Source organism: Ceratotherium simum, chromosome 10, assembly GCF_057802395.1.
Source record: "Ceratotherium simum simum isolate JZ-2026a chromosome 10, ASM5780239v1, whole genome shotgun sequence".
NCBI lineage: Eukaryota > Metazoa > Chordata > Mammalia > Perissodactyla > Rhinocerotidae > Ceratotherium > Ceratotherium simum.
In genome coordinates, this window is record NC_141909.1 from 59,702,532 (window position 1) to 59,718,664 (window position 16,133).

The window sequence follows — 16,133 nt, forward strand, 5'->3', positions numbered from 1 at the left end:
TCAACAGCCCTGCGTACCATGGCACTTAAACAGAGAGCACAGCCTGTGGCTTTCCCCATCTACAAAGTAAAACTGGGAGCATCCCCAGACCAGGGAATTCAGTGCACTCTCTTGCCTGATTCGAGTCCCCAGACCATTAATGAACTGTTCAGGACCTGGGTCCTGTTCTGCTTCCCTGCCCAGGCAGGGAAACTAATTTATAGCCCCATCTTTAACTAAATGTAGTATCCAGTCCCAACCATCTATTAAGCCTGACCAGAGAATCCAGGCAACTGTGGAGCCCATCCTTTAGCCTCACTTGGGTAGGGAACCAAGCTAGCAGTCCTATTCAACTGTTCTCAGCCAGTGGCATAGCACCCCCATCCCCAACCTCAGACCTTGAACAGTTGCCTCACCCAAAAATAGACCATAATAGCAGGTTCACCTTCCCAAGGACATTACCAGCAGACATGCCCAAAACCCAAACTGAGCTGACTGGTGAAGATCCATCTCTGCCAAAGCAAATCTCTAAAGTGTGGAAAAGGAGCCCAATGACTCAGATGAGCAGATATCAAAGTAAGGAATCAAGGATCATGAAAAAACAGGTAAATATGACACCACCAAAAGAAACCAATAAAACTTTAATAACTGATCTTAAAGAAATGAAGATCTATAAACTGTCAGAAAAAAATTCAGAATAATTCTCTTGAAGTTTAATGAACTACAAAAACACACAGACAACTAAACAAAACTAGCAAAACAGTGCATGAACAAAATGAGAAGATCAACAAAGCAATAGAAATCATAAAAAAAAAAACCCAGAAATCATAGAGGTGAAAAATACAATAACGGAACTGAAGAATTCGATAGAGTTTCAAAAGCAGACTCGACCATGCAGAAGAAAGAATCAGTGACCTAGAAGATAGAACATTAGAAATTATCCAGTCAGAGGAGCAAAAAGAAAAAAAGAACGAAAAAGAGTGAAGAAAGCCTACGTGTGTGAGACACAACGAAAAGAAACAATATTCACATTTTGGGAATTCCAGAAGGAGAAGAGAAAGAGAAAGGGACAGAAAGTATATGTAAAGCAATAATGGCTGAATAATTCCCAAACCTGGGGAGAGAAATAGACATCCAGATCCATGAGGCCTGAAGGACTCCAAATAGTTTGAACCCAAATAGGGCTACACCAGGACACATTTATAATTAAATTGCCAAAATTCAAAGTCAAGGAAAGAATTTTAAAAGCAGCCAGAAAAAAGAGAGAAGTTGCATATAAGGGACCCCCCCCCCAGACTATTGGCAGATTTCTCAACAGAAACATTTCACCCAGGAGAGAATAAGATGACATATTCAAAATATTGAAAGAAAAAAACCATCAACCAAGAATTCTATACTTGGCAAAGCTGTCCTTCAGAAATGAGGGAGGGATAAAGACTTTCCCAAAGAAACAAATGCTAAGGGAGTTCATTACCACTAGACTTGCCTTACAAGAAATGCAAAAGGGAGTTCTGTGAGGGGAAGTAAAAAGATGCTAATTAACATCATAAAAACCTAAAAAGGTAGTGTAAAACTCACTGGTAATGGTAAATATATAGTCAAAGTTAGATTCTGTAATTTGGTAATGGTGGTGCATAATTCACTTAGTTTAAAAGTTAAAAAACTTTAGTTTAACAGGTAAAAAGAAATGAATGTAGTAAAAATAACCATAAGTACAATAACCTGTTATTAGTTACACAATATAAAAAAAATATGTAAATTGTAACAGCAATAACCTAAAATGTGAGGAGGAGGAGAAGCAAAAGTGTAAAGTTTTGGAATTCTATTGAAGTTAAGTTATCACCTTAAAATAGGGGGTTATAGTTTTAAGATTTTTTATGTAAGCCTCATAGTAACCTACAAGGGAAAAACCTGCAGCAATTACACACACACACAAAAACATGATAAAGTAGTCAAAGCATATTGATACCAAAAGACATCAAAATATGAAAAAAGAGAGCAGGATAAGAAACAAAGAAAAATGGATCTATAAAACAACCAGAAAACAATTAACAAAATGACACTAGCCTGTCCTTACCTATCAATAATTACTTTAAATGTAAACAGATTAAATTCTCCAATCAAAAGACATATAGACTGGCTGAATGAATAAAAAAGCAAGACCCAACAATATGCTTTCTACAAGAAACTCACTTTATCCTTAAAGACCACATATACTGAGAGTGAAGGGAAGGAAAAAGTCATTTCAAGCAAATGGTAACCACAACAACAAAAAAAACGGGGATAGCAATACTTACACAAGTAACAGCTTTGTTGAGATACAATTCATATATCATACAATTCACACATTTCAAGTGTAGAATTCAGTGGGTTTTAGCGTATTCACCGAGTTGTGCAACCATTGCCACAATCAATTTTAGAACATTTTCATTACCCCAAAAAGAAACCCTGTACACATTAGCAGTAGTCTCTATTTTCCCCCAACTGCCTTCCCAGCCTTAGGCAAACACTAATCTACTTTCTGTCCTTGTGTATTTGCCTAATCTAGATATTTTACATAAGTGGAACTATATAATATGTGATGTTTTGTGTCTGGCTTCTTTCACATAATGTTTTCAAAGTTCATCCATATTGAAGCATGTATTAATTCTTCATTTCTTTTGATTACCAAATAATATTCCATTGTATGGTTATACCAGACTTTATTTATCCATTCATCAGTTGATGGACATTTAGATTGTTTCCACTTTGCCTATTATGAATAATGCTTCTATGAACATTTGTGTACAAGTTTTTGCATGAACATATGTTTTCATTTCCCTTGGGTCTATACCTGAAAGTTGAATTGCTGGGCCATAGGGTAATCTGTTTAACTTTTGAGGAACTACCGAACTGTTTTCTAAAGTGACTGGACCATCTTACATTTCCACCAGCATTGTATGAGAGTTCCAATTTCTTCCTCCCCAACACTTGTTATTATCTGGCTTTTTGATTACAGCCATCCTAGTCATATCTCATTGTGGTTTTGATTTGTATTTCCCTCATGGCTAATGCTTGCTTTAGGTTTAGTTTGCTCTCTTTTTCCAATGTCTTTTTTTTTTTTTTGAGGAAGATTGGCCCTGAGCTAACATCTGTTGCCAGTCCTCCTCTATTTTGTATGTTGGTTGCCACCACAGCATGGCTTGATGAGTGGTGTAGGTCCACGCCCAAGATCAGAAACCACAAACCCCAGGCCACCGAAGTGGAGCACGTGAAGTTAACCACTACACAACTGGGCTGGTCCCATCTTTTTCTGATGTCTTGAGGTGGAAATTTAGATTTTGATTTGAGATCTTTTTTCTCTTTTAATGTAGGCATTTATAGCTACAAATTTCCCTCTAATCACAGCTTTTGCTGCACCCCATAAATTTTGGTATGTTGTGTTTTCATATTCACTCATTTCAAAGTATTTTCTAATTTTTCTTGTGATTTCTTCTTTGATTGGTTATAGGAGTGTGTTGTTTAATTTTCACATATTTTTTAATATCCCAAATTTCTTTCTGTATAGATTTCTATTTTCATTCCATTGTGGTTGGAGAATATACCTTGTGTGATTTCAATCATTGAGTTTGTATTATGGCCTAGTGTATGGTCTGTCCTGGAGAAGAGTCTATGTGTACTTGAGAAGAATGTGCATTCTGTTGTTGTTGGGTGGAGTGTTCTATAGATGTTTGTTAGGACTAGTTGGTTTATAGAGTTCTTCAAGTCTTCTATTTTCATGCTGTTCTATCCATATTAAAAGTGGGGTATTGAAGTCTCCAATTATTATTGTTGAATTGACTATTTCTCCCTTCAATTCTGTAAGTTTTTGCTTCATGCATTTTGGGGCTCAGTTGTTAGAAGCGTACATGTTTATAATTATTATATCTTCCTGATAGATTGACTCTTTTATCAAAAACAATAGAGCATATGCTATTATTTCAATTCTGTCTACTAAGATTTATTTTAAATAACAAATGTGTGATCTAAAAATCAAACATAGAAATATAGAATTGATAGATGTTTCCTACTATGGTACATGTACTTGTTTATGCTATTTGTCAAACCATCATTGCAATCAGGAGGCATATAGCTGCAAATCAACTATGGTCTTTGTGGAATAGAAAATTTAAAGGTCCTTTATCTCCCTCTAGCCTCTAATTAAAATTTTGCAGGCTGGACATTTGCAGAAAAAAAGCAATTAGAGAGATTCTTAAAATTTAGTATTGACTCACTGGGTAGAAAGCTGAATGAAGGGACATTTAAATACATAAATATAAAAGATGATTCAAATGTGGTGCATATTAGGGGATACTCAAGAACCCTGAAGCAGCCCAGAGAAGGAGATAGGAAAGAGGGGTTCACTGTCTCATCTATTCCATGCCCTCTTCTTAGTTTTAAATCTGATTGAGCCCCCAGTAAGAAGAAGGTTGTTGGAAAGATGTTGATCTCTTTTCTAGATGTTGTGTTTTGTCTAAATACCCACTAAATAGATCTCTCTTTTTTTTTTTTTTTTAAAGATTTTATTTATTTATTTATTTTTTCCCCCCAAAGCCCCAGTAGATAGTTGTATGTCATAGCTGCACATCCTTCTAGTTGCTGTATGTGGGACTCGGCCTCAGGATGGACAGAGAAGTGGTGCCTCGGTGCGCGCCCGGGATCCAAACCCGGGCCACCAGCATCGGAGCGCGCTCACCCAACCACCAAGCCACGGGGCCGGCCTAAATAGATCTCTTTTATTTTTCAAAATGCTTGGTGTTAAAGTGCTTGATTTGGTTGAACCTAGTGGGTGGGCTATGGAAAATTTGAATAGTTTTGTGTGAATGATTTGCTATTGTGTCAGTCTTTGCTCAGAGCATTCTGTAGTACCTGTCTCTTCTGCTTCTTGAACAACAGACTAAACTTGCCACTTGTTTCTGTCTACGATACCTGCCTTCCACGCTGCAGCTCCTGCTTCTTGCCAAGACTTATGCCATTTGCCAACTCCTAGGTTTCTCCTGGGTAAAATTGTGGAGAATCTAATCACATATCTAGCTACCCTGCATTCAGGAAAAGTTCTATGTTGGCACAAAGCAAAAATTTGTCCACAGGCCCCAGAGTTTTGACACAAGGCTTCCTGGCTGACCTGCCAAGAGCCACGCCTGAGTACTGAGCAGTTTGATACTCCCAGATTCCTTTATTTAGCCAACAAGTGGCCCTGTGTCCCACAGCTGTGGCCAAAGTCTCAAATAGAATCAATCTTTCTGTTGGAGTGAGAGGAAGATTGCTGGCTTCCTATGAATATAACTAGAGCCCCTGATGGAGCCCTTTACATAGGTTTTTGCAGGAGTTCAGTGATCCATCAGAACTGATAAACGGTCCATAGTTCCATTCACCAGCATTCTATAACCTTCATCTCCTGAAACCAAACAGAAGTTGGCACAACTTTACTATGTGACTAACTTCAGGAGTAATCCATGGATCCCATCCACAGCAGTGGCAGCAGCTCCCCCAACTTAACTAGGCAAGAAGCCACCTGTAGTGAAAGTTTGACATCAGTTCAAGTTTACTTTATCCAGGGACTTCAAGTACTCAAGACAGACATCTCTACCCCTCCATCTCCAAGGATTCCGTCCTCCAAACCTGACACCCGAGAGTGAGTCAGTGAAGCCTAGCACCCATCGCCCACAGGAGGCCCAGCTCTATCTCTGTCAAATGGCCTCAGCTCCGCCAGCAGGGGTCCCTGTCTCTCTTCCTTCTAGCAATCTGGTCTTAGGCACTGTATTTCCTGCAATCCATATGCAGGACTCTCACATCCCACGTAGTTCATCAGAGATTTGGGTGCACCAGGGGACTTCATCGTCCTGAAAGACTGACTGCCAACGAGCATAAGACTTACTGGTGACAGAGGGATCTCCTGAAGGGCTTCTTCCCTGGTGAGGCCCATCATGCAGACCTTGGGCTTGGAGGTCCAGATGAGAGAACATGAGGATGTTTTTATTGTATCAGGCAGTAATGCAATGGCCTCCTAAATGGTCTCCTCAGGTCCATTCATTTCCTCTTTTCAATTCTCCACACAGTAGTCAGGAAATCTGATTGTGTCCTTCCTTTATTTAAAACTCTTTCCTGCTTCCCACACTGTGGCCTGCAAGGCTCTTGCCCTTGCCAACCTCTCCAGTCCCATCTCATGCCACCTTCCTCCTGTGCTGTGCTCCAGTTTTCTTTTAGTTCCTCAAATGCCGTGCTCTCTCCTGCCTGGAGGCCTTTCCACATGCTGTTCACTTTGACTCTTCAACTTATTAATTCCCACTCATCTTTCAGAGCTCAGTTCAAATGTCACTTCTCCAGGGAAGCTGCCTGTGAGTCCCCAGAGCAGATGCACTCCCCCATTAGACACTTTCATAGCTCTACATCCCATCCCTTCCTAGTTTGTAATTATGAATCTGAGTCATTTTTTTTTTTTTTCAGTGAGGGAGATTGGCCCTGAGCTAACAGCTGTCGCCAATCTTCCTCTTTTTGCTTAAGGAAGATTGGTCCTGAACTAACATCTGTGCCAGTCTTTCCTCTATTTTGTATGTGGGTCATCTCCTCAGCGTGGCTGATGAGTGGTATAGGTCCGCACCCAGGATCTGAACCCATGAACCCGGGCCACCGAAGTGGAGCATGCTGAACTTAACTACTACGCCACTGGGCTGGCCCCAAATCTGAGTAATTTTTAATGTCTACCTCCCCACTTAGCTTGTAAGCTTCATGAAGGCTGAATCTATGTCTATAAAGGTTTCCCCTGGATCCTAAGTACCCCCATGGTAGGAGCTTGATAAATATTTACTAGATGAATAAATTAACAAAAATAAATATGGAAAAGTTACTAGTGTAGGCTTCACCAGCTGGTGAGTACAGATGTAGTTCTATAACTTCATGCACCTTCAATGTGCTATCACATTTGTGACAGCTATGAATTTTTTCCTTCTATGTGATATGCAGATATTAGACAGCTGTGGGAGTGGGTGGCTGGCTTCTCCTCTAGTTCCTTCTCCTCAGTCTCTCTCTTCCCTGCTCCAGCCCAACATACTCACAAAGGCAAGTGTGGACACACATACACATGCGTGCACGCGCATGCGTGCACGCACACACACACACGCATATCTTTTACTCAGCATATAAATGGCAAAGGTAGGTTTAGAACTCTGGCTTCTTGAATTCTACAGAAATGTTTTTTCTACCTTATTTCTTTATTTAGTGAGATCTGTTAATTGGCCTCATTCTGTTAAAAAAAATAGTATCAATTGGAAAATAACATAACACTTCTTTAAGATTCACAGATTTCTCAAAAGTCTAGTTTCCTAGAGATCTTTTTTTTTTTTTTTTGGTGAGGAAGATTAGCCCTAAGCTAACATCTGTTGCCAATCCTCTTTTTGCTGAGGCAGATTGACCCTGGGCTAACATCCATGCCCATCTTCCTCTACCTTATATATGGGACGCCTGCCACAGCATGGCTTGATAAGCGCACACCCGGGAACCAAACCTGCGAACTCCAGGTGCTGAAGTGGAGTGCGTGAACTTAGCCACTATGCCACCAGGCCAGCCCCCCTAGAGATCTTAATAAAAACTTCAGACCACTAGGAATAATTTTCTACAGCACATTTTTTACTCACACCTTTATCTTGCCATTTAACTTCTCACTTATGTCTAGATTTTGTTTTCTAAAAAGATCACAAGCTGCTTGAGGAGAGAGTTTATGGGTCTTCTGCTTTATATTCTCCCCATATCTGTGCATAAAAAGTGCTTAACAAATTTTTCCCAATTGTTTTCAGAAAGAGAAATTAAATTAAAAAGGAAAAGTAGATGAACTAATGCTTAGAAGAAGTTATTACAAAATTGTACATTCTGTACTTATATTTCAGATGCTCTGACAGGAAAATGAAGGCTGTAGATGAGTAGGTAAACCTGTTCTCTAGCTAGTTGAAATAAAAAACATGTTAATTTTAAAATAAAAATTACCATTCATAACCAGAAAGATGACAGATTCAGAAATTATCTTTTTAGTGGAAAATTTTTCTCACAAACTGATCTAGATTAAAAAGTCCTTATGACTTAAAAATTCTATTATTGCCAACTTTAACTTATAAAAAAGTGACTAACACTTTTTATATTATCTCATTGACTCTTCATAAACCCTGCGAGGAGGACTCAGAGCATAAGCAATCATGTAGAAGAATGTAATATTAATCAGAGAAAAGCTTCCTGACTTCGAACTAAAGATTCTCCTGGTTGAGAGAAAAGGGAGAGGTCCAGATGGCAAATGGAAAGAGAGGAGAACAACCTTGGTGGCTCACTGAAGAGGGGACTGATGTTGCCCCAGTGGGGAGGAGTGAAATGACAGAAATACCAGGTAAGTGTGTGGGAAGCGAGAGGAGAGGCGATCTAGATATGTTCTTAGATAGAGGCCAAAGGAAACCCAAGATCTCAGGGACTAAAGGGCTGTGTGGCAGGTATGAGTCTGGGACAGCTTAGAGAGTCCCATGTGTCATAGTGTGGCCTGGAAGCAGATGGATGGTTCTGTGGCCTGAGAGTGCCATAGGAGTCAATGGGGTTTTAGGTAGCACCCTACAGTTTCCATGACTCAGCCTGGCAGTGGGATGAATTTTCGTGTACCCTAGAGTCTGTATAGAAGTTGACAGGATAATTGTTAAACCTGCAGGGGCCTTTGTAATGGGATCATGGGGTGATGCAGCAATCACCTGCACATCCAGTAAACAAATATGAAACTGAATGGATGACTACATGGAAGCCAAGGTGGTTACAGACAGTCAAGGACCAGCTGCCCCATCTCCCAATGCTTTGACACTCCACAAGCACCCTGGGAGATTTATCCCTTGGGTACATATTGACTAAATTTGAACTTTTACCACTTAGAGAGTAGGGGGTCTAAATGGAAAATAAAAGTTGCTGTTTTTACACAGCTAGGGTTGTGAAACCATCACACAAACCTTTCTTTAAAAATGCTAGTGTCCCTCACTCATATATTATTATGTGAACAAAGTATTTCTTTTATTAATAGTATCCCTTAAACTAGTTTTGCTGTTGAGAAGACCTCTGAGTGGGATGTGGGTCCCTCCTAAAGTGGCAGGAGAATAGGGGATGTTTTAGGGGAAGAAGGAAGGAGGTAGGAGAGGGGCTGAGAAAAGATCCTCTTTCTAATGGGACAAGAAAGAAGAGAAAGTTAAGAGAAAAAGGAGGAAAAGAAGATAGACAAATGAATGTACAGTATCTCTTTTGTTTTCGTTATGATATTCATGCTGACTTCATGGGATTTCCCGTTTTTCTAGCACATTCACAAAGGATATTTTAACCTAGATCATTGAAATGGGAATTTTATCTGAGGTGTAGAAAAAAGAATGCTAGGTTTAAAATCGCAATCGAAGTTGAATTTCTGGCTTTGCCATTTAATAGATGTGTGACCTTGGATAATCTTTTAACCTCTTTGAACCTCAGTTTCTTCAACTATGAAAAGGGTTTAATAAAATACATCCTATTGAATTATTGACAGAATTGAGTCAATATACATGAAAAAGCTTTCTAAATAGTAAAAAAAACTGCATCATGTGGGGTAGCACTTTGTGGTGGAAAAGACCATGGAGAAAGAGAATATAGGTGTAGGAGGCACATGGGGGTGAAGGGTGTCATTCTGGGGTCTTTCTACAGACCGTTCGACACAAGGACATTAGGCTTACTGGAAAAAAGTGATCCAGAAGAGGAGAAAAAGGAGGAAAGGAGTATATGGGCCTCAGGGGGAAATCCAGATATCCTGACTTGAAGTCTAGTAATTACAACATCAAGCTCTGTTTGCTTATGCTTAGCGGTCAGAGTCTCTTGCTCACTTACCTTGGAGATCTACTTACAATTAGTATAAGGTACATTGCTCTGTACTTAAATTTCCAGAATAACATAATCACTTCCCATGCCTTTAATATAAGAAATTAACAGTAATCTTTCAACTACTTAACTTCTTAGTTACAGTCCTTACCATGAAAGCCCTTGACTATTAGTTCAACTAGTCATTCTCCCTTTGTGACATCTCTGGAAGTTTTCTGTGAGAAAATCTTTGTCAGCACTCTGAAAGCTGGTAATTAGGACGTAGGCTTCAAATCGAGCTTCAATGACATGCAGAAAAGTTAGAAATAGCAGCAGTCTTTCTAATTTAGTACAGTGTTGGAGTCCTCTAGTTGTGAAATAAGATGAAAATTCCATTCCTCAGAATTCTTGTGAAGTACTGTTTGATAGGAATATTTCGTTATGCTACCTGGGGTAGGGGTGATATCTCAAAAACACATGTTTGGCATCGTGGTCACTAGACTCTCCTTGGGAGGGTAGGCCTTATTAACTAGACCCCCCTAGGCTTTACTGAAAATTTTCATGGGTTTAGGATTGTGAGTTTTGGAGTAGAAGCCACACAGAGGTAAATGCTTTGTCCAATAGAAAGGAAACATATTTGAAGTGGGACAGAGAAAGAAATCTTGTGGAAAACAAAGCCATCAAAGCTGGGCAGTATTAGGTGGGGAAGGAGTATTAAAGAGACATCCCTGGTAGTGAGGAGTCAAGTGTGGATTTTGAAGAACATATATATGAAGGAAGATTCCCACAAATGTTTTATTTTGAAAAATACCAAACCTTTAGAAAAGTTGCAAGAATAGTACAGTAAACACTGGTATACCTCTTACATATACGTATACATGTATAGAGACAGAGAGTAGATTTTTATTAAATATGTGTGCATTCACATTTTGTATATAGTTGGGCAGATAAAAAAGTAGGTACAGAGAGAAATGTGTATATGTATATTATTTTCTGAACCATTTGAAAGTTGTTTTTAGATATCATGAAGCTTCATCCTGAATACTTCAGCATGTGTCTCCTAAGAACAAGGCCATTCCCCTATATGACCACAATACAATTACACCACTTAGGAACTTAAACTTGAGACAATACAATATCTAATATTCAGTACCTATTCAAATTTCCCTGTTGTCCCAATCATATCCTTATAAATTTAAATTTATAAATAAATCCAATTTAAAGGGGATTTTGAAATTGTTTGCTGTGTTCAACATAAATGCCTTCTCCATTTTCCCCATTTTCCCTACAAAGTCATCAAAATCAACTACATTTCTCATTAATATTTTTATGCCAGTAATTTCTTTGGGGGAACTTGTAGATGTTACGTGTCCAGACTGGCAGGGGGTGAAAATAGAAACCATAGTGGCTGCCAGAGGAGAGGTTGGTCGACACTAATTACATTTGAAGCAGCGATTTGGAGGCAAGGAGCTTTGTAGAGACAGTAACAGAGACTGATTTCAAACCACCTATTCTGTTCCTGGGGTGCTGTCCCTTTTCTTTCAACAGCATATTTTGAACCTGTCCTTCTCTGTCTTTTGTATGTGATAAGGGTCTCACAGTTCTTGTTTCCCAGATCCTACCACGATATAAACAGCTTGCTCTCATGGGTTTTTTTAAGAATAGATTTTATTTTTAGAGCAGTTTTATATTTACAGGAAATTTAAGAAAATATTACAGAGAGTTCCTATATACCCCTCACCCCCAGCACACAGTTTCCCCTATTATTCACATCTTACATTTGTTACAATGAACCATATTGACAAATTAACTAAAGTCCATACTTTATTCAGATTTCTTTAGTTTTTAACCTAAAATCTTTTTTCTCTTCCAAGATCCCATCCAGGATACCAAATTACATTTAGTTGTTATTTCTCCTTAGGCTCCTTGGACTGTGACAGTTTCTCAGACTTCTTATTTTTGATGTCCTTGACAGTTTTGTGTTCATAGGTCTTTTGATAATTTAATATCTGTACTTTGCTTGGCTGAGCACCACAACAAATATTATTTTGAATTATGTAATGTATTTGATAATTGGTGAAAATAAAATCTTGTTTAAGTAACTGCATGATAAGGTTGATAAAGTTACTTTAGCAGCTTTGGTTATATAAAGGTCTTATTATGACTACTTCTTGATTAAATATGGGATATAGAGTTCATAGCATTTGTTGGGTAAGATGATCTTATTTGGGTAGATGGAGTCAATGAAGCTCCAGGCACACAGATCAACTGAGAGAGCAGAACCAATCAGAAGGTGCCTTTTCTTCTGGAACCTTGTGATCTTACAGACTCCACATGGCAGCAGATGTTCTATGCTTTTCTCTTTCTCTTTGCAAGCGTCTTGGGCTTGAGACATATGCTACTATCCTTTACCAAACAGATATTTCCCTTGTCCTTTGTTTTTTATTTTTTAAAATTGAAGTATAATTTACATATAGTGATAAACACAGTGCACAGTTACATCTTATGTATACAGTTGAAAGTGTTTTGACAAATACATACACCTGTCTAATCCACACCTCATCAAGATAGAGAATATGTCCATCACTGCAGAAAGTTATCTCATGCCCTTTCCAAGTCAATGCCTGCCCTCAATCCCCAGAGGCAACCACTGCTGCAATTTCTTTCACCATAGATTAGGTATACCTGTACTAGGACTTCATATAAATGGAATCATACTCTTTTGTGTCTGGCTTCTTTAGCTTAATGTTTAAACATTTAGCATAATGTTTTTGAGGTTCATTCACGTGTTGTATGTATCAAAAATTTATCACATTTTCTTGCTAACTAGTATCCAGTGTATTGTATTAATTTACCACAACTTCTTTATATACTCTTATATTGATAGAAATTTGTTTTTCTGATTTTTGGATCTATGAATGAAGTTGTTATGAATATTCTTGTATATGTCTTTTTTGTGGATCTATGTTTCTCTTAAATGTGGAATTTCGGGGTCATATGGTTCATGTATATTTAATGTTATAAGAAAATGTCAAACCATTTCCCAGAGTGGTTGTACTATTTTATAGTCTGTATTAGTTATCTATTGCTGCATAACAACATTACCACAAACTTAACAGCTTAAAGCATCAGACATTTATTATCTCCCAGTTTTTGTGGGTCAGGTGTCTGAGCACAGCTTAGCTGATCCTTTGCAAGACTACAACCAAGACTAGGTTCTCATATGGAGGCTCAACTGGGGAAGAATCCACTTCCAAACTCATGTGGTCATTGTCAGAATTCATGTCCTTGTGGTTGTACAACCGAAGGCTTCAATTTCTTGCTGGCTGTCAGCTGGAGGTTACCCTCAGCTTCTAGAGGCTGCCTGCAGTTCCTTACCATATGACATCCCTTAACATGGCCAGTTGATTCCTTAAAGCCAGCAAAGGAGCAAGAGACTCCAGCAACATAAGTGCTACAGTCTTATAAAACATAATCATGTAATCATATACATGCAATTATATACATCCTATCACCTTTGCCACATTCTATTGTCATATTCTATTTCAAGGCCCACTCAAATTCAAAGGGAGGGGATCACATTGGGCATGAATACTAGGAGGCAGGGATCATAGGAGGTCACCTTAAAAGTATGTCTAGCACATACTCCCACCGTAAATAAATGAGAGTTCTGGTTGCTTCCCATCCTTGCTAACATTTGGTGTTGCCATCTTTTTCATTTTAGCCATTCTAGTTGTTGTATAATATGCCATCTCATTTCAATTTGCACTTTCCTAATGTCTAATGATACTGAACATTTCTTCAAGTGCTTACTGGTCATTCATGTATTTTCCTTTGGGAAATGTCTGTACAGTTTTTGCCCATTTAAAGAACTGAGTTGTTCGTCTTTTTATTATTGAGTTGGAGGGATAATTTATATATTCTGGATAAAAGTCCTTTGATAGTTATATGTATTACAAATATTTTCTCTCCTTCTAGTGCTTGCCTATGTTTTTTCTTAGCAGTGTCCTTTGTTTTTTTGTGAGGAAGATCAGCCCTGAGCTAACATCCACGCCAATCCTCCTCTTTTTGCTGAGGAAGACTGGCCCTGGGTTAACATCTGTGCCCATCTTCCTCCATTTTATATGGGACCCTGCCACAGCATGGCCTGACAAGCGGTGCATCGGTGTGTGCTGGGGTTCCGAACCCGGGCCGCCAGCAACGGAGCACACACGCTTAACCACTATGCCACGGGGCTAGCCCCTAAAGTTTTTTTTTTTTTTTGGTGAGGAAGATTGGCCCTGAGCTAACACCTGTTGCCAATCTTCCTCTATTTTTTGTATGTGGGATGCCGCCGCAGCATGGCTTGAAGAGCAGTGTAGGTCCACACCCAGGATCTGAACCTGAGAATCCCAGGCTGCAGAAGCAGAGTGCATGAACTTAACCACTATGCCACTGGGTTGGCCCCAGCAGTGGCCTTTGATGAGCAGATATATATATTTTATATATATATATTTTTCATAATAGTTTATAACATTGTGAAATTTCAGTTGTACATTATTCTTTGTCAGTCACTATATATATGTGCCCCTTTACCCCTTATGCCCACCTCCAAACCCCCTTCCCCTCTGGTAACCACTAATCTCTTCTTTTCATTCATGTATTTGTTTATCTTCCACATATGAGTGAAATCATACAGTGTTTGTCTTTCTCTGTCTGGCTTATTTCACTTAACATAATACCCTCAAGGTCCACCCATGTTGTTGCAAATGGGACGATTTTATCTTTTTTATGGCTGAGTAGCATTCCATTGTGTATATATACTACATCTTCTTTATCCAATCATCAGTCGATGGGCACTTGGGTTGCTTCCACGTCTTGGCTATTGTAAATAATGCTGCAAAGAACACAGAGGTACATAAGTGTCTTTGAACTGTTGATTTCAAGTTCTTTGGATAAATACCCAGCAGTGAGATAGCGGGATTGCACAGTATTTCTATTTTTAATTTTTTGAGAAATCTCCATACTGTTTTCCGTGGTAGCTGCACCAGTTTGCACTCCCACCAGCAGTGTATGAGGGTTCCCTTTTCTCCACACCCTCTCCGATATTTGTTATTTCTTGTCTTGGTAATTATAGCCATTCTGACAGGTGTAAGGTGATATCTCATTGTAGTTTTGATTTGCATTTCTCTAATAATTAGTGATGTTGAACACCTTTGCACGTGCCTATTGGCCATCTGTATATCTTCCTTGGAAAAAATCCCTGTTCACATCCTCTGCCCATTTGGTGATCGGGTTGTCGTTTTGTTGTTAAGTTGTATGAGTCCTTTATATATTTTGGAAATTAACCCCTTGTTGGATATATGATTTGCAAATATTTTCTCCCAGTTGGTAGGTTGTCTTTTTATTTTGTTCGTGGTTTCCTTTGCCTTGCAGAAGCTTTTTAGTCTGATGTAGTCCCATTTGTTTATTTTTTCTTTTGTTTCCCTTGCCTGAGTAGATATGGCATTCGAAAAGATGCTGCTAAGACCAATGTCAGAGTGTACTGCCTATATTTTCTTCTAGGAGTTTTATGGTTTTAGGTCTTACATGCAAGTCTTTAATAACCCATTTTGAGTTAATTTTTGTGTATGGTGTAAGATAATGGTCTACTTTGAAAGTCTCAATAATTTTTGAACAAAGAGCCTTGCATTATCATTTTGCACTGGGCTTTGCAAATTATGGCATCTGGTCCCGCTAATGTAAATTATGGTTTACTGGGGAATCAGTCATATTCTCTCTCCTGAAGAGTGTGAATTGGTGGCATGGAGAGAAGGCCAGTATGGCAGGAGAACAGTATAAAGAGAAGAAGACACAACATTCACGGCGGGGGGAAGGAGGGAGCCTGTTGTTGGAGGGATGACAGGATACATGAGTGCAGCAGCAGGGACTCTTTTTTTCATCCTCTTCACTTTTTTCCCTCTAAACTAATCATTACTTCTGAATAATTCAGGTAAACTGAGCAACTCTTTATTTCTTGAAACCTGAAAGAATCTAAGAACACACACATATGGGAGGGGATTTAAATCATGGGAATGAAAAAGAGCAAGAAGAGAGGAGAGGTGAAGATCTTCTAGGCCAGTGCTATCTCACACTATCTGTGAAGGAACTTTCTTTTCTTTTTAATTTCCAATATTTCATGAATTGATATGTTTGAAAATATTTTGAAAATAACATTTTAAAAATTACTAGGAAAATGAAAGCAAAGGGATGCAAAATACAGGCTCACATTTTTTAGTATTTTAAATAGTCATAAAATTACATTTCAAAAAATTAGAATTAAA

The 16,133-nt window shown here is 38.7% G+C and overlaps 1 protein-coding gene across 3 annotated transcripts in view; it reads left to right on the forward strand.

Annotated features, from left to right (window-relative positions):
* The window catches only part of RB1 (RB transcriptional corepressor 1), a 167,227-nt gene that overhangs the window by 1,293 nt on the left and 149,801 nt on the right, over positions 1 to 16,133 (forward strand). For 2 of the 3 annotated variants that reach the window (XM_087436058.1, XM_087436060.1), the window contains exon 2: positions 8,164 to 8,368. The gene's annotated coding sequence lies outside the window, so the exon portion shown is untranslated. Of the gene's footprint in view, positions 1 to 8,160; positions 8,369 to 16,133 lie in introns of all 3 variants that reach the window. The other variant, XM_087436059.1, reaches the window with a different exon arrangement.